We start from the raw sequence: 20,115 nt of genomic DNA on the forward strand, positions 1-20,115 counted from the left end.
ATGAACCATGCTCATGAATGCATCATGGCGAATATGACAATCATGCTCCTTTTCAACTTCAATCATGATAAAACAAAAGAAAGCTCAAAATCTTACTCAAGAGTAGACAATCCATCATTGCATGCATCATCATCAAGCTTCACACTTAGCATGCAATGGCTTTATCACCATAACAACTTTGGCCAAATACCATTTCCATGGCTTAACAAAGATTTGAGCCATGGCTAACATGCACATCAAGTTAGCAACCAAAACATGCATGAAACTCCTAACACAACCTCATACATACCTTAATCTTGATGCAAACTTAGCCAAATCTCCTTCTAGATCTCTTCCAAACCAAGCATGAAGCAAAAATCCTCATTCTTCCTTAGTTTTGGCTCAAAGAAAGGATGAACAAAATTTTTTCTTTCCTTCTCTACAACTCACGGCAATGGGGGGATTACCACACTCACACACATTTTTTTCATTTTTTATCACCCATACACCTTTGTTTATTATTTCACCCTAATGCACCAACAAAACATGTTTCATGACATGTTTAGCCCATCCTCCTTGTCATGGCCGGCCACCACCTATAAAGGGGGAATTTGACATGCAAGTCCATTATTTTGCATGCATGCTTTAATTAGTCATCACACATTTCCTATCATACTTTCAAAGTTCATTACTAAGTCCTTTCTTGTGGAATTCACCCTTATAACACTAAATCAATCATCATAAAATGTCATACATGAGCACACACATATTATAGGCATCAAAATAAATTTTTAATTATTTTTATGCCTCGGTTTTGTGGTCCCGAGACCACCTTCCGACTAGGGTCAATTTTGGGCTGTCACAGAATCAAGCATGATAAGTTGATTTTTAAGAATTTAAAATTATAGGTTATTTTCCCAAGTCTAGGTATTACTTTGAATTCGAATTCACGAGTCTAAACATCAAAAAACCATAATTTTTTGTGAGATTTTTGAGCCTTTTGAGCATCTATTAATTCTTTTATGCTCACTTTTATTATTGCTTTGAGTGAGTCAGTATTGAACTGTTATTCTAGAACTTGCTTGATTATGCATGTCGAGACCACACCATTTGATTTGATATATCAAAATGATTAAGGCACTTAGGATTAACCCACTCATGCCATCAAAAGCTTACCTCCACGATTAACCCCTAGTAAACCCCCTTGAGCCTAATAAGCCATTTCTTGTATTACCCTTAATATTAACCTTTAACCCATTATTGTTGAAACCCCCTAATTTAATCCCTATTTTTGTCGAGATTTGAGTTGAGGAAATTGCTTAGTTATGTCTTGTTTGCAATAAGTTAGTCTATGAATATTTAACTTGTTCTTAAAAAAAAAACTATGTATATATATTAGTAATTCCATATTCTGAGAAGCAGCTCTGTTGTATGCAAGTGAAGATTAACTCTTTTTCTAGTTAGGCAATCTTTCAATTCAATCTCGATTCTAACCCTTTCTTTTAGCTTGTGACCACACCCCCCTAACCAAGCCGCACTACAACCCTCTAAAGACCTTTTGATTGATGTATGATCTTAAATTATAGTGGTGGAGATTTGATTTTCATGCAAGCCTATGGTAATGACTTTTCATTATTGACTATTGAGTGCTTCATTTATTGTCCTTAAACACCTCGAGTGATTTGAGTGAATCTTTAGTAAGGATGTGAAACTCTGTGATATTCTGAATCAAAGGTAATTACTTAGATGTGGAGAGACACCTATGTTTGCATGATTAAATACTCAACTTGGAATGTTTGAAACTTTTATGTTCTTTCAGTTGAATTCTCAATGTATGATTACCTATGGATTATTTTGAGATATTATCGATAAGAATTATAAGATAAGGAGAATTTATTTTGATTATGAGTTGAGGATTTTGCTTGAGGACAAGCAAATGCTTAAGTGTGGGGGTATTTGATAAATCGTAAATTATACATATTTTTAGCCCATGTTTAATGCATTTTATGGATGATTTCTCATTAGAATTGGTAAATTTGATGCTCCTAATGCTTTAATTTCATGTTTTATACTTAGGAGAGCATAGGAGAGTGAAAGAAACGAGAAACGGGCCAAAAACGGAGAAAATAGGCCAAAGTACAAAATCAACATGGCCTAGACCTCCTCACACGGGCAGACCACACGACCGTGCCAATTTGGCAGGCTCGAGCACGGCCTGAAGTAATCGAACACGGGCGTGTGCCACGAGCGTGTCCCTGCTGAGCCCAAGTTGAGTCCAATTCGAAAAAGGCTAATTTTGAGGGCTTTTAGGCATTCCAAAGCCTATAAATACAACCTAGAGGAGGAAGAAAAGGGAGACAGAGAAGGGGAAGTAAGGAATTACTCCAAGGAAGCTGATTGATCCATCTCAGAAGTCGGATTCCTCATTAAGACTGAAGATCTCTCTTCAATTTCCCTTCAAGAGTTTTGGGTTTTCTTTATGCTTTGAATTCTTTATTCTTCTGAGATGTTTTCTTATTTAGTTATGAACTAAAACCCCTAAATACCTAAGGGGAATGAAACCTAAGATGAACCTTGTTATTATTTTCTGAATCGTATGATAAATATTTAACTTGTTCTTAATTATGTGTTCTTAATTCTTGTTTTGATATCCCAGGATACTGATTCAAGACATGCTCTTACTCAGAGGAGGAATAGACCCTGTCTAAGAGTACTTTTGTCATAATTAAGCGGAGTTGATTGCGCGCCTAGAAATAGGGTGACAAGATTTTGCCGGATTAGGGTGAAACCTAATAAAGGGGATCTATAGATCGAGTTAATGCAACCCTAGAGTGTTAATTAGAGAAAAGTCTCGGTTATTCAATCTAGGGATTAGACGTTATTAGTCTTGAATAGGGATAATAACATAACTTAGGGATCTCTACGGAACAAGTTGAATGAATAAATCGTCTAGTTTGGAGCCAGAATAACAAGTAAAGTCTAGGTGGATTTTTCCTTAGGTATTGTCTCAAGTCAATCGATTTTCCCAAAAGCAATTCCCCAATTCTTTTCTCTGTGTGTCCTTAGTTTAGATAATTAGTTAATTAAAACAAATAAAACCCCTTTTATTCTTAGGCTATATAATAAAAAGACAGTCATTACTAGTACTTTTAGTTCCTTTGGGTTTGACAATCCGGTCTTGCTAAAACTATACTACTGTTCGATAGGTACACTTGCCTACATCGCGATAATAGTTAGTCTAGGTTTGATCTTCATTATAAATATTTATTACTTGTTATGAATCACGCGATCACTTGGCATATGGGAGTGCGGGGCAACTCAGAGAGTTACATGGCCTAGTACACGGGTGTGTGACATGACCATGTGACCTTACTCAAAGAGTTACACGGGTGAGGACACGGGCTTGGACATAGCCGTGTGTCCCTAGTTCGAAGGTTACATGGCCTGAGACACGGACGTGTGTCTCAGCCGTGTGAGGCACAGGGCTTGGCCATAAGGCTGTGTACCCTTATTTCCAAATTTTTTGTGAATTTTTCCTAGACTTTCCAAATGATTTCAATTTGGTCCCTAATTGTTTCTAAGGTACTTCTTGGGCCTCGAGGGCTCGATTTAGGAATGATATATATTTATATGATTGGTTAATGAATTGTTTATTCTATTGAATAAAGTTAAGTTTAAATGTTTCCGATTGTATGGTAATGCTCTGTAACCCTAGTCTGGTGACGAATACAGGTTAAGGGTGTTACAAGTTAACACCTCACTAAGCCAAAGCATTGTAAACATGCATGTGTGTAACACATGGAAATCTCATAACGTACTTTGCTAAGGAAATGTATTAAGGCTTTCTTGCATGGTTCATTCATAAGACCTTACCTAGAAGGCTATAATGTCTCCCAAGTGGCCAACCAAGATGATATTTGCACCAGACTCATGTTAAAACCCATGGAAAAGAGAGAGTGCCACCCACACTTATAAATATTGGCCCTTAGCCTTGGAAAAGGTTTTATGTTTATCATTCATACCTCTAAAATATAAGAATAACACTTTCTTCTACAACTCTTTACACGTTTTATACCAAGTGAACTATTACCTCCTAATCCATCTCCTATTTTTCTTTAACAATTGGCGTAGTGAGCATGAGCCACCATGGCTTTTCTCAATAAGGATATCCCCACAACCTTCACCCACATGTCCATTCAATATGTTAGAAAAACTAGCAACTTACAAGTAGGACGTCCTTACAAACCATACATGAATGTTTATAAAGGTTGGTTAAATCAATAGCCTACTCAAATTGCCATTCGTTTTCCTCCCCTATAACATGCCAAGCCCAATCCCTTAGGAGGATCCAAGTAAGACGTGTCATTATAAAGAAATCATCCATCTTCAAAACTAATCCTAGTGTAAACTACGTGTCATTATAAAGAAATCATCCATCTTCAAAACTAATCCTAGTGTAAACTATGTAAAACCATAGTATTTGAAATAAACCTTTAATAAAATATGGAAAATAGAGTATAAGCCAAATGATATATAGAACTTCAGTAATGTATTTTTGTTAGAGTATGCCCAAAGACCAATCATGAGATGATTGTAATAGCATACTTGTTTTACATCGTATATTAATATAAGGCATTGCCATCATTATTTCAGTTTTTTTCTGTGTATATAAATAAACTATTTGATAATAATATCATAAGAATAATATGGTTATTCTTAAAAGGTCATTAGTCAAGTATTATTGTGGGCTTGGACAACAATAATGCTTAAGACTAACGTGTAGTTTATCGATGACAAATTGTTGTCATTGACATGAGATGTCAAAATCAATACATGAGTATATGTGTTAGAGAACAACATATTGTGTAACACCCCTTACCTGTGTCCGATGCTGGAACAAGGTACGAGGGATTACCGAACTTACTCATTTACAAACATGTAGAATCGAGCCATAAAATTTATTTTAATTCAAAACTTTTCAAACACATGCATGTCGTCCCTTATTTGGGTCTACGAAGCCCAAAACATATATTGAGACTGATTCGGGACTAAACCAAGAACTTGAGAAGTTTCAGGAAAACTTAGAAAATTTTCCCCTGAAACAAGGTCACATGCCCGTGTGGACATAGGACACGTCAGTGTCCTCAGGCCGTGTAACTCTCTGTTATGACGTCAGCATGCAAGTCGAACCACACGGCCGGGCCACACGCTCATTTCTCCAGGCCGTGTCCCTCACACGATTGAGACATACGACCGTGTCTCAGCCCATGTAGTCAACACTTAGGCTATTTTCCAAGACTTGATGTTACCCATATACCCTTACAACCTTATACATATTAAAACCATAATTTATGGCCTCATTTTAGTGATTAAACAGCTTTATTTAGACATATTCATAACATTAACATGTCCTCCTACAAGCAATGTATCTACTCATGCAATACTAAGTCTAGATTCCTTAATTCACTTTCATAAGACTTGTCATTTTGATGATCACTTCTACCATTATACTATGGTTACCAACCATGCATAGAAAACAAACATAATCACATCATAAACATTCGACATGACATGAATAGCTAGGTTTACAAGCCATAATCAATATGAGCCACATCTCATGGCCATATACGTATAACTCAATAAGCAAATACATTTGGCCAAAGCATAATAATACATGTCAATAAACTAGATCCCTATATATACCACTCACTTGAAATTTCTTATATATGCTTCATTATTCCAATGGTAGTGACTTGATAGCGTAATGCTGCCTCCGACGATCTCCAACCCCAAGCTAACCTATCAAAGCTAAAAGAAATGGAAAAGAGAGGGTAAGCTTTATAGCTTAGTAAGACTGTATGAAAATAATAAGCAATTTATCAATATGCTTCCACTAATTCTTACAACATGATCTTAAGGTAATACTATCATAATTGCCTTTTTTTACCTATGTTCTGGTCAAGCTGTTTTCTCAAGTCACTGTCACTAAATTACCTATATCTGGAGAAATTTTCCCAGGAACTAGACTCATATATCTTTTTACTATAAAAATTTCAGAATTTTTGGTTTTGCCAATTAGTACAGTTTATTCTTCAAAGTCACCCTTATTCTGCTGCTAGACAACTTCCACCTTTCCTTACTAAAAAATAATTAACTCCTCACACGAGATTCAAATGAGGTTTCTATTTGTTTCCTTTGAAAATAGACTCATTAAGGATTCTAATCATATAAATTTGAACTCATAATAATTTTTTTACAATTTTTAATGATTTTCCCAAATCAGGACAGAGGATTTCAAAATCATTCTGACTATGTCTCACAACAATTTAAATATTTAATAATATGAAACTCTTTTGCTTACATTGTTTATTTTATGTGAAACTAGACTCATTAAGATTTAATTTCATATTTTATTCAGCCTCTAACTCAATTTCCACAATTTTTTGTGGATTTTCAAAGTCGGACTATGGCTGCTGTCCAAAACTGTTTTAGTGTAAGTTAATGATACTAAGTGTATCACACCTTATTAATTCATTTTCACCACATTGGTTAAAAATACATGTTTATACATCATAAGTATAGACCTATAATCATAAGGTCATCACAAAATCATTTTCACAGGCATGACTTACCTAAGTACATCCTCACCAAATGTGTATCATAAACCGAAATCATTTCTCATGAGTTTGACATACATACCTGTGTTACTCAACATGCTTATATACTTACTCATATTCATTCCTAATTAATCATACAACATGAATTAGATTCACATTTCATCGATTTCATGTAAGTTCCTATACCACTCACATCATAGCCATAAGCTCTATCATTCGATATTAACCTATAAAGCCCTGAATTTTTGGGCATAGAAGTGTTGGGCCTTGTGCATGGGAGCCGCTAAAAGACTACACATGAAAGTTTATATGTGCAAGAAATATCATAAATAAAATGTTTTCTCTATTGGCTAAGTAAGTTGGAGTAGTTGGGAGTGTTTTAGAAGTCTTAGGTTCAAATCTGGGCTTTAGCAAAATTTTGAGTTTTCCTCTTAAATGAATTCTAGCGTTAGCAGGTGAGCCTTATATTTAATTATGGTTAAAAAGTGTCTCAAATGAGCTTGTGGTCCTGTGGTAAGTTGCGTGTGGTAGTTGCTTGAGGGCTAAAGTTCAAGTCTTGGCAAGGTAAAAAGAGTATTTATTTTCCTACTCTTGCCTTATGAGAAATAGAAGTGGACTAGAACTCTGCAAGGTGGAATTTGAATTGGTCAAAGAGTAGATGGTGGAGTAAATCAAGGTGGAGATTGAGGAGGAATTTTAGAAGGGATAGAGGGAGAAAAATAAGGGATTTTTGATAAGGGGAAAAGTTGTGGACGTTGGTGGACATCAACCACTCAGGAATTCGGCTTAGTAGTGGGAGTGTGACTGTCCATTTCGGGTTTTAGGTTACTCTTTGTTCTGAAGCAGAATGTACTGTTGATTTTTGGGTATTTTCTTTCATTTTGTGCTCTTTTCACTACTTTTTGGTTTTCTTGTTACCATTTTGCTCTTAGCTCTCCGTCTCCAATCAACATTTTCGGTTGTTCTCCCTCTAGCTGATTATACCATTTTCTCCTCTTTCGTCTCTCTTTTCCTCCATTTTTTCTTTTAGTTTTTGATTACCAGTACTTCTCCTCTCGGTTAGGCCTCAAACTATTTCTCTTTTCTTTTGATCTCTTGCTGAATAACCTTTATCATCTCATCTCTTCTTGTCATCGTTTCACCATTAATATTCGAGCAATTACCGCATTTCTCACTCCCTACTTCTGCTTTTGGTTTTTACAATTGATCTTTGGTCAATCGGTAAGTTGTTTAATTTCTATTCTTTCTATTATCATCTTTTTCTTTAAGTATCTAGGTCGAAAACTGTTTCCCTAACTCTTTTTTTTTTTCGGGTTTCTTTTCTTTTTTCACTTTTGGGAGTAGTCAAATCTTCCATCTTAGGGGTGGATGTTCCTTTTTATGCCTTGGTGTTAGGGCATACTCTGGTAGGCCGATTAGTGGTATTCCTTCACTTTTGGTCAACATTTCGGTAAGTGTTATACAGTTGGTGTAAACCTTTGATCGATCAGTAAATGGATTTGATTGTTAAAGTCTCAGTTGTATTGTAAGATATCTCTAAAGGGGGTCTGTAGACTATCTCTTGTAAAGGATTAAGTGTGAGATTTGCAGGCGATCGACCAAGGTAGGTGATTAGAACCTCTTTGTTAAGTGGGATAGAGAGGGAGTGTTAAAATTTTGTTGTTAGGAGACTTATGGTATATCTTAACTGAATCATGGTTTGGAGCTTGTGAGTCTTAGCACAGTTTTCGAAAATAGGTGTGTATTCCACATTGATTGGACTGTAAATCGGCAAGAGCCGGAAAGCCAAAGTGCCGAAACTTTGGCATTTGAGGCCTTACGAGCGTGCAATCGCTCGTGGGGTAAATCGAGCCCACAAATCATGGGCGATAGACTATAAAGGCCACCACGAGCGTTTTCGTGGGCTTGGGCCGTTATGGGCCACGTTGGGCTAAAATGGGTCGTGTGGGCTCAATGGGCTCATGGGCCCTACACAGATTAAATCTGCGGTAAGTGATAAATATTGGACTGGGCTATGTGGGTCACATAGCCGTAACTGAATTTGGGCTAAATGCGCCACACGAGTATTTGGGCACACTTGGGCCGAGTATGGGCCTTGGGCCCATTTACACCGTTATGATCATTTAGGTTATTTGTGGCGTTTGAAGCGATTGTAGACCTTCGGAGAGGTCGTTATCTGAGCTGAAACCCCAAAATTGGTAAAATAACCATAATGCCGCTGTAGGGTAAAATGATCGTAATACCCCTGTAGGGTAAAATGACCGTAATGCCCTTGTAGGGTAAAATTGCCGTAATTCCCCTGTAGGATAAAATGACCGTAATATCCTTGTATGGTAAAATGATGATTATGCCCTTATGTTCTGAATGACTGATGTGCTTATGATTTACATGTATGATTGTACTGAGTATGAATTTGCATACACGTAATATTTATGACACGACGTACTGCATAGGGTGGGGATTTTAATATGGAGGAAGTACTTTACTGGTGACAATGTCACATTCACTATTACTGGTGGCTTTGCCACAGTTACTGTTTCTGGCAACTATGCTGCATTATTATTACTGGTAGCTTTGCTGCGTTATTAGTGTGCTGGCTAGGTGGGTCGATTTATATCCCAACATGGTGTGTTGGTTGGTACGGGTGGTGTTCTGGCTGGATTTGGGTGGGATGCATAATTGCATTACACTGTACTGATACTATATTGGGCTTAGGCCACACTATTACTGTATAGGGCTAAGTCCTGGACAGTACTGATACTGAATAGGGCTCAGGCCCAGACTGTTATTGATCTGGGCTAAGGCCCAGACTGTGTTATTCACTGTTTGTTTAATATTGAGATTACACACTGAGTTTTCTTAAATTCACCCTTTTCTTTTCAACTGTATAGGTAATCCCCAGCTTTAGACGATTTGGAGCTGTGAGGGACTTGGAGGTGGCCACACGACTGCTGTGTCTTGCATTTGACTTTTAGATTTCACTTTTAGGTTTTTAATTTTGTAATAAGGTCGTTCGTTGGTTTTAATTTTTAGTTGGGCTTTAGATTATATATTTTTAAACAGCTAGTCTAGGTGAAGACGAGTTTTTTTAAAACAATTATTGTTTTCTAAGACACGCGTTTTAAACTTCATCGACTTAAAAAGCTTCTATGTTTTTAAATCAATTTATTATAACACTGATGGTTAATAAGGTAAACATTTTGACAAGAGCTTTCATTAATTAATAATAAAAGGATTTAAATTCAGTAACAGATTTTTTTTGAAAGGATCAATTTTTGAAGAACACTTTGATGTGACACGCCAGATTCGGCCATAACGTCTAGGCCGGGTTTGGAGTGTTACATTTAGTGGTATCAGAGTCAAGTTGCAAAACTCGGCTGTGGAATGGGTTTTTGAAAATTTAAGTTTTAAAAGAATTTCAAAGAATTTTAGATGTTTTGAAACGTTGTGACTGGAAGCGTGGCACACCAAGTCTCCGGCGCCAAATCTGTAAGTTCTCTGACACTATTTACTATTATAGACGGAAATGTTATACTATAGATAGTGGTACTATACTAGAAACCCTAGAGTCTGAGTAGATTGAGGCTATAGAAGACGGAAAACTGTAGTAAGATCTTGTTCTGCAAAAACAAAGCCTAATTACTGTCGTTCATAACACATTCATTAATAATTACTGAAATTACAAAATGATACATAAGACTTTTAAACAGATAACTCGTTATCAAAATGAGCACTAGGGTACTCGCGGAAGGGGTACACATGGCCGCGGTAGAGGCCGTGGAAGTGCTAGGGCTGGGTCTTCGGCATCAGGCCACATGTCTAACGGTGAGGCTAGGGAGGCATTGGCTGCGCCAATAAATGAAACAGAGGTTAGGGTAGGTCCACCAACTTCGGGTAGTGATAACCCAGAGCTTTGTACTGAGGCGCTAACCTGATTAGTAAGGAAAGTGCTAGAGGAAGTTAAGGAGATTGTTGAAACACTCTAGGCTAGGTGTATGGACTGTAAGAAGAAGAGAGATCACAGTTCTCTGGGGCTGGAGCCTCGTTTTGTGAAGAATGTTAAAACGCATCTGTCATTTTCGACTTGTGAGCATTGCAGAAGGCGTCATCCGGGTGAATGCTAGAGGAAGTTAGTTGCATGTTTCAAATGCGGGTCTAAGGAGTATCGGGCTCGGGATTGCCAAGTCAACTTTAAGTTAGGTATGTTTTGTTTAAGTGTGATGATTTGGACATAGAAATTGTATACGTGTGATGTCTATCTGCTTCAGTGGTTAAGTGTTTTAGGTGTGTGTAAGAGGTTTCAAGTTCGAGTTGAAGTGTGTTAGTGTCATTGGAATCAGAGCGGGCAACAGGAGCATAGTGGTGTAGCCTGGATGATGCAACTGTTTTGATAGTTGGAAATTTCGAGGAGGAAATTTCTTTAAGGAGGGGTGAATTGTATCGCCCTGAATTTTTAGGCCTAGAAGTGTTGGGCCTTCTGCATGGGAGCTGCTAAGAGACTACACATAAAAGTTTATGTGTGCAAGAAATATCACAAATAAAATGTTTGGTCTATTGGTTAAGTAATTTAGGAGTAGTTGGGAGTGTTTTAGAAGTCCTGGGTTCAAATTTGGGCATTAGCAAAATTTTTAGTTTTCCTCTTAATTGAATTCTAGCATTAGCAGGTGAGCCTTATATTTAATTGTGGTTAAAAAGTGTCTCAAATGAGCTTGTGGTCCTATTGAACCATTTGGAATACTACAGGATATTTTCAATAGCCCCAAACATGGGATAAGATACCAACGCCATGTCCTAGACATGGTCTTACACTGGTTAGCACATCAAAGTCGATGCCATGTCCCAAACAGGTCTTGCACTGACTTTCATATATAGAGGCCAATGTCGTGTCCCAGACAGGTCTTACACTGACACACAACAAGCTGACGCCATGTCCCAGACAGGTCTTACACTAGCTTGTATATCTCGAGGCCGATGCATGTCCCAGACATGTCTTACACTAGCTTTCGTCTCAATGCCAATGCATGTCCTAGACATGTCTTACACTGGCTCTCAATGTGGCCGATCCATGTCCCAGACATGTCTTACACTAGCACACATTTCACCCAATGTCATGGCATGAATAATCAAGTCTATTCCAAATGTTCTGTGACAGCCCAAAATTTGACCCTAGTCGGAATGTGGTTTCGGGACCACAAAACCGAGGCATAAAAATAATTAAAAATTTATTTTGATGCCTATAATATGTGTGTGCTCATGTATGACATTTTATGATGATTGATTTAGTGTTATAAAGGTGAATACCACTAGAAAGGACTTAGTAGTGAACTTTGAAAGTACGATAGGGAAATGTGTGATGACTAATTAAAGCATGCATGCAAAATAATGGACTTGCATGTCAAATTCCCCCTTTTATAGGTGGTGGCCGGCCATGACAAGGGAGGATGGGCTAAACATGTCATGAAACATGTTTTGTTGGTGCATTAGGGTGAAATAATAAACAAAGGAGTATGGGTGATAAAAGAATGAAAAAAAAAATGTGTGTGAGTGTGGTAATCCCCCCCTTGCCGTGAGTTGAGAAAGAAGGAAGAAAAAAATTTGTTGTGTTCATCCTTTCTCATCTTTTTGGCCGAAAATCATAAGGAGGAAGAAAGAGGATTTTTGCTTCATGCTTGGTTTAGAAGAGATCTAGAAGGAGATTTGGCTAAATTTGCATCAAGATTAAGGTATGTATGAGGTTGTGTTAGGAGTTTCATGCATGTTTTGGTTGCTAACTTGATGTGCATGTTAGCCATGGCTCAAATCTTTGTTATGCCATGGAAATGGTATTTGGCCAAAGTTGTTATGGTGATAAAGCCATTGCATGCTAAGTGTGAAGCTTGATGATGATGCATGCAATGATGGATTGTCTACTCTTGAGATTTCTTTGTAGCCATCTTGAGTAAGACTTTGAGTTTTCTTTTTTGTTTTACCATGATTGAAGTTGAAAAGGGGCATGATTGTCATATTCGGCCATGATGCATTCATGAGCATGGTTCATGCTTCTTGCATGTTAGTTAAAATTTGTGTTTTGGATGGCTATGGACACCTTGAAATTCGGCCATGCTCATATATGTATATATATGTTTGCACATGATGTTTTGGTTATGAAGTAAGTGATGAATATGTTTGTTTAAAGAAGAAGATGTTGAAGAATGTTGGTGAAATTGCAAGCACATTCGGCCTAGCACACATATGAGTGCTTGATGCTATATTATAAGTTTTGAGCTACAATATGCAAAGCATTAACTAGTAAAATGCATGCTGTTTTTGTGTGGTATTAAGTGCATAATTGGCCTCAACATGGACATGTATATTCGGCCTTAGGTAGCCTATTGAAGGCCTTAGCTTTTCTTTGATGCTCGAATGAATTGTATTGAATTGCTTGATGTAGTATAAAATGTGCATGACCATTGTGTATTCAAGCTAAAGGGTGGCCATATGACCATTTAAACTCCTTGTCATATTCGCCATAAGCTAGCACAATGAGGTTTTAATAAATTGAATTTGTTTGAATTAGCTCAAGAGCTTAGAGGGCCACAATTGGACAAGGGAAGGAAAAGTGATCGAATAGCCGTAAAAGCCGTTCGACAACATCCGAGGTAAGTCCTCAAGAAGTGACCCTACTTGAATTATGTGAAATGAAGTATGGATGTGTATTGATTATTGATTATGTGTGTATGAGTATTTGAATGATACCCGGGCTAAGTCCCGAAGGCGATTATGCTTGTGATTATATTTGCTTTGAGCCTTAGTAACGAAAATGAAATATGAATGTCTAATGATTATTGATGCATGTGGGCATGAGCAATTGAATGATATCCGGGCTAAATCCCGAAGACGTTTATGCTGGAAATTATATCCGGGTTAAGACCCGAAGGCAATTGTGCTAGTGGCTACATCCGGCTAAGACCAAGGCATTCGTATGAGTCATTCTATCCGGGCTAAGACCCGAAGGCATTCGTGCACGTGGTTATATCCGGTTGTATTCCGAAGAAGCTTGGGCTGGAGGTGAGTGTTGGTTGCTGTAATAATTTCAATTAGTACGCTCGAAAAGCCCAAAGAATGAGGTACGTTTATATGTGCATTGGAAAGTCGACATGTTTGAGCAACATTCGCTCAATCGACTAACGAATTTCAGCTATTGAATTGGTTGATACTGTGTGAAAGTATATAATGATGAAGTGTGAAGTAAGAATGGTTATGTGAATGTGTATTAATGAAATGATGCATTTGGCTATGTGAATGTATTGCTTTAATTAAAGCTGATTATATTCCTTGAGACTTACTAAGCATAAAAATGCTTACCCCGTTGCTTTGGCTCTCTGTTTTATAGATTTCGCTCGATAGCAATCGGATTCGGGATCATTAAAGTCGAAGTCAACCACACTATCAACGCCTCTATTTTGGTATAAATTTTTGGTTGAACTTGAAATGGCATGTATAGGACTACCCCTTGTTGATTTAAATATGTTGTGATGTATATGTGTACGGCCATGTGAAAATGGCTCGTAAAAGTGAAGTACCAACTTAGACTATTTGCGGTTTGTATATATATATATGGTGTCATGATGTGACTATGGACTGGAAATGGGAATGTTGGTCACATGATCAGCCATTGGTATGGTTAAAATGATCATATGTGAACCTACGTATGGCAAGACTAGTTGGTTCATGGAGACTACAAAATAGGTAAGACCTACCTTAAAAAAACAGATGCTGCCAGCTGCAGTGACGTGAATGAGAAAAATCACCAAAATTTGTAGGAATGGTATTAAATAGTGAATAAGCTATGTAAATGAACCTTGATGAGTCTATTTTCATATGGAAGAAACGAAATGGTCATAGGAGTTACATATTAAGAGATATTAGAGCTATTGTGAGACAAGGCCAGAACGGTTTCTGGGTTCCCTGTTGCAACTTTAAAAATTTACTATAAATTATCCAGAAAGAATTAGGAGTCATTCCTTATATGTACAGATTCCATTTTGAGTCTAGTTTCATTAGAAACAAACGGCACCAGTATTAAAGCCCTGTACAGAGAGATATTTAAGTTGTAACGCGTGAAGGTCAAACAGTCGATCCCTGTAACATGGGTGACTTTAACTAATAAACTGTACCAATTGGCCCGACCAAAAATTCTAGAAATAAATCCATGGATGGATATATGAGTCTAAATTCAGGGAAAATTTACGAAACCAGTTTCCGAGTTTTGAAACTCGAGATATGATTTTTAAGGCGACGGTGACGCAGTTTTCCAGCCTGACTGGAAATGTCAAATTGGTGGGCAAAATATGTGGACTTGACTTATTAACCCCTCGTGTCCGACACCGGCAATGGTCTCGGGTTCGGGGTGTTACATGTTCAACCGGAAGTCTTTGTAACATTAATTCTCATAACTCACGTTCTCATCACAACTTAACAATTCATGCCGAACTAATGATATAATACATGATAACATTTAATTTGCATTATTTACGTACAACTTACTCGTTCCAATGAAATCTCATATTCCATCAAATTTCCAAGCATTCAATCAACACATAAATGTTATTAACAATTTGGCATCAGTTTCTCATATACAATATTATCAACATACAATTTAATACAATCATAGCAAGATATATTTTCAAGTATGTTAACAATAGCATGGATATCATGCTTATTTAATCACACGAACTTACCTCGAATGCAATTTCGGCTAATTATGTCATTTTAGTCCATAACCTCGTACTTTCCGATCTAAAATGATGAAATTCACTTATTTAATCACTAAATAAATTTAGACAATCAAAAATTCACCTTTTTAGCAAAATAACCATTTTGCCCCTAAACTTTCACAAAATGATCATTTTACCCCTAGGCTCGAAAATCGATTTTTATCGAATTTCTTCATGTCTTAATCCTAGCCGAACCCTTTTTACTCTTATAGCAACCCAAAATTTCTAGTATTTCACCACATTACTATCTATTTTACAATTACTACAAACTAGTCCTTTTTAGTTGTTTTTCATGAACACCACTTCACAAAAGTTGTTTATTAAACAACTAAGATTCATTTTGTTCCATAAAATTTTAGCAAATATCATAGATTACCTCATGGTAAAACCCTAGAATTTCATTCATTTTTCAAAATAGCCCCCTTTTAGTTAGCTCATGCTACAAGGGTCTCGAAAACACAAAAATCAATAAAAATGATCATTAAAATCAGTTACTTGCAAGGGATGGAAGTTGCTGAAATTTTGTACTCTCCAAAACCCTATTTTTCTGGTATTTTCGGTGGAGGAAGGAAGAAAGATGAAAAGATGACATCCCTTTTCTTTTTGTCTTATTTTTAGTTAAAATTAAGCTACTAACTACACCTAACTTTGACCTTTCTACTCCTATTTGTCTCTATGGCCGGCCAAGCCTATAAAATGGGTCTATTTGCACTTTAAACACCCCCAATTATGGTTCTCTAGCAATTTAACATATTTAGCTAGCAAATCACAACTTTTTCCCTTTATGCGATTTAGTCATTTTTCGCAATTAAGCATGAAATCGCTAAAATTATTTCACCAAAATTTTCATGCACTCATATAATCATGCTATAACACATAAAATAACATTAAAATAATTTCTCTGACCCCAAAATAGAGGTTTCGAAACCACTGTTCTAACTAGGCCCAAAATCGGGCTGTTACATATTGGATTGACCCGCTGTGGGTATGTTTCTTAGATTATTATGTAATAGCCACAACATTACTCATAGTGATTGTAACATCTTGAATTTGGGCCTAGAAGTATTAGGCCTTGAGTGCGGGTCCGTAAGGAGGTTGTATATAGGTATTTAATTGTGCAATGAAATAACACAATTAAATGTCTGCTTTAGTGGTTAATGGCCCTGAGAAGTGTTAGAGAAATCTTGGGTTCAAACATGGGATTTAGCAAAAATTTTGGTATTAAGAGAAAAAAAACCTAGATGCTTAGATGAGGGTTTTTAAATTATTGTGTTAAATAAATGACACAAGGAAGCTTGTAGTCTAGTGGTTGTGGCGTCATTAAGGTTGTATGGGAGCCTGGGTTCAAGCCTTGGCTCTTGCAATTTATTTTGTTTTTTTTAAGGGAACCTAGACTTTGGCCTTTAGACTTTATAATTAATTGGGGATAAAATATGACACAAAAAGCCTTGTGGCTTAGTGGCAAGTAGCGTATGGAGCATCTGAGGGGAGGCATGGGTTCGAATCCCATGGCAAGCAAGGAGCATTTATTTTGCTAATAGGGGGTGGCAAGAGTTGGTGTTGAATTTAAACTCTGGTGTTGGAGGGATCCCACATCGGGAAGCTAACATAAGAGTGGTTGCAAAGCTGGCTTTAAATAGAGGGAACCATGAGGAGAGTAAATGTACCTTTCTTGGCTGATCCCTTTCGCTGTATGGCGTGCTAGTTTGGGTTGGGCGTCGGCTAAGAGTGCTCGGACCTTGGGTTAACTCCAGTCGCCAATCAGGTGTGTAGTTATCGCTACTCTAGTTGTAGGATGGCTACTTCGGGCCGCGATGGGCCGAAAGGGGTCATGTGGGCCCAATGGGCCTACGGGCCCAATTGGATAAGTTGTTTGATTGTGTAGTAAATATTAGACTAGGCTAGGTGAATCTCATATCTGTGGCTAGATTTGGGCTAAAAGGGCCACACGAGCGTGTGGGCCCATTTGGTCCGAGAATAGGCTTTAGGCCCATTCGTATTGTTATCCTTGTTTAGAATACTTTAGTTTACAAAATTACTGAAATACCCTCAAATTGTAAAATTACCAAAGTACCCTCGATTTATATAATTACCGTTTAACCCTCGATTTATAGAATTACTGTTTTACCCTTGATTTACAGAATTACTGTTTTACCCTCGATTTACAAAATTACTAAAATACCATCGGTTTACAAAATTACCAAAATACCCTCGATCAGTAAAATTACCAAAATACCCTAGTTTGTAAAATTGCTAAAATACCCTTGGTTTATAAAATTACAAAATACCCTCAATTTGTAAAATTACCAAAATACCCCTAGTTTATAAAATTACGAAAATACCACTGGTTTGTGAAATTACCGAAATACCCTCAATTTGTAAAATTACCAAAATACCCCTAATTTACAAAGTTACAAAAATACCCTCGACTTTTTAAAAATTATGGAAATACCATTGATTTACAAAATTACTAAAATACCCTTGGTTTGTAGATTTACCAAAACACCCTTATAGGATGAAATGACTAAAATACCCCTATTAGGTAAAAAGACCGTAAAGCCCCTGTAGGGTAAAGAGACCGTAAAGCCCCTGTAGGGTAAAGTGACCGTAATACCCCTGTATGGTAAAATGACGAATATGCCCTTATGTTCCGTATGACTGATGTGCTTAGGATTTACATATATTGATATTGGATTAGTTAAGTTTGAGTGACAGGGGGTGGTTATCGTAGACGATTGATTTTGGAAACGTTTCAACTTCAACCCGTAACAGGTGTGTACTAACCCTCGTAATAGCTTAGATTAATATTTGCTGAGAAGCCGAAATGTTAAAATACCGGTATTTTGGGAACTTGTAATGTTGCGTTTGGGTAGATGCGATAAATACGATAAGATCAGTGTTTGGATCGACGGAACAGGTAAAAACTCAATTTTGTGCACGATGGTAAGTTGGGCCTCAATGGGCTAAAATTGGGCCCAATGGGCTTTCGGACCCATTTGGGTAGAATTGATAGAAAATGGAATTTGGAAAAGTTGCACGTTAACACGGTTAGTATTGTTGTAAAATTTGGGTTAACTAGGCTAAATCAGCATTCGTAGGGCCCATTAGGGGTTTTGGGCCCAAAAGCCCGAATTTGATAAAGTGGGTTAAAGATCATTGTTTAAACACTCGAAAATATTGATAATTGTAATAAACATGGCAAATCCTGATATTTGGTAAAATTACGAAAATACCCTTATAATGTGAAAAATGACTGTTTTGCCCTTGTGGGCAAGTGACTGACTTGGACTGTGTGGTTGACGGATTGATTGTGAATATATGTTGGTGATATGAATGACTTGACTATGATTGTTTATTCAAATATGGGCATGACATTCTGCATACATGACATGTTGCATTGGGTTGGGTTTTTATATGGATGGAGGAAGTGAAAAAGGGCTTATGCCTCAGTTTATTGAAAAGGGCTTATGCCCCAGTTTACCGAAAAGGGCTTATGCCTTAGTTTATTGAAAAGGGCTTATGCCCCAGTTTACCGAAAAGGGCCTATGCCCCAGTTTATTAAAAAGGGCTTTGCCCCAATTTACCGAAAAGGGCTTTGCCCCAGTTATTAAAAGAGGCTAGGCCTCCAAATATATGATAAAGCAGCTATGCTGCCAGTGGTGTGTTGGTTGGGTGGGTTGAATCATTCCCCACATGGTGTGTTGGTTGGTACGGGTGGAGAGTAGCAGATGGTGGGTTGAGTAGTCTCCCCAAATGGGCTTGCATACATCCATTGACATTACATGTGATATTGAAATGGGCCTAAGGGCCATACCGTTTACAGTAAAGGCTTCGGCCCAATGATATGATTTATGAAAAGGCTTCGGCCTAGTGATATGATTTATGAAAAAGCTTCAGCCCAGTAACCGTTAAATGAAAGGCTTCGGCCCAGTATATGTCAAGACTAAATAGGGCTTTGGCCCAGATTGTACTGATACTGTGTTTTCACTATTTGTTTGTTATTGGGATTACACACTGAGTTTTCGTAAACTCACCCCGTTTCTAACTGTGAAGGTAATACCCAAGCTTAGATGGTTTGGAGCTGCGAGGGACTCGGAGATGGCCACACTACTGTTTCTGTTTCTTTTAATTGCAATAAGTAGCCGATTTATTTCTTTATAAGTTTTATCTTATTAATATTATTGTTTGGTTTTGAGTTGTAATAAGGCCATTTTAATTATTTTTCTGGGATTATTTTATTTTTAATAACTTTAATCAGTTTGTTAATAAATGGGTTAGACTTAGGACGTGTTTTCAAAATGATAATTGTTTTCAAAATAACACCATGCCATGATTATCCGATTTATCAAAGATTTCAACTTAAATAAATTACAACTCGATTTAACCAAGTGTGGCAATGGTTGTGGGCATGTCTAGGATTGGATCCATTAGAAGAGCTTGGTACTTAAGCAGCCTTCATGGCTCACCTCCTCTGTTACGGATTCCTACCTGGGGCCCAGCTCCCATTCACTTTGTTAGCTTAACAAAAGTCGATTTTTAAAGCACTAAAATGAAACATGGGTTTTTAACTTCAATGTGGCACATCAGATTCAGCCATAACGTTTGGGCCAGGTTTGGGGTGTTACAGTGATTACTATGTATACGATCTTCAAACTTGAGATCATCATTATCCCAACATCGTGAGTCGTATATTTTGATATAGTCAAACGTCCACTATAACTGGTTGTTCTATAAAGGCTGATGTTGGATATACCACAATCTAT

General features: G+C 37.2%; 1 long non-coding RNA gene across 1 annotated transcript; it reads left to right on the forward strand.

Annotated features, from left to right (window-relative positions):
* The first annotated feature begins 17,013 nt into the window (after positions 1–17,013).
* LOC128286639 (uncharacterized) lies at positions 17,014–19,651 on the forward strand. Its single transcript, XR_008277257.1, has 2 exons — positions 17,014–17,117; positions 19,406–19,651. It is a non-coding gene; the product is annotated as an uncharacterized LOC128286639 (long non-coding RNA).
* The last annotated feature ends 464 nt before the right edge of the window (positions 19,652–20,115 follow it).

Source organism: Gossypium arboreum, chromosome 13 (assembly GCF_025698485.1).
Source record: "Gossypium arboreum isolate Shixiya-1 chromosome 13, ASM2569848v2, whole genome shotgun sequence".
NCBI lineage: Eukaryota > Viridiplantae > Streptophyta > Magnoliopsida > Malvales > Malvaceae > Gossypium > Gossypium arboreum.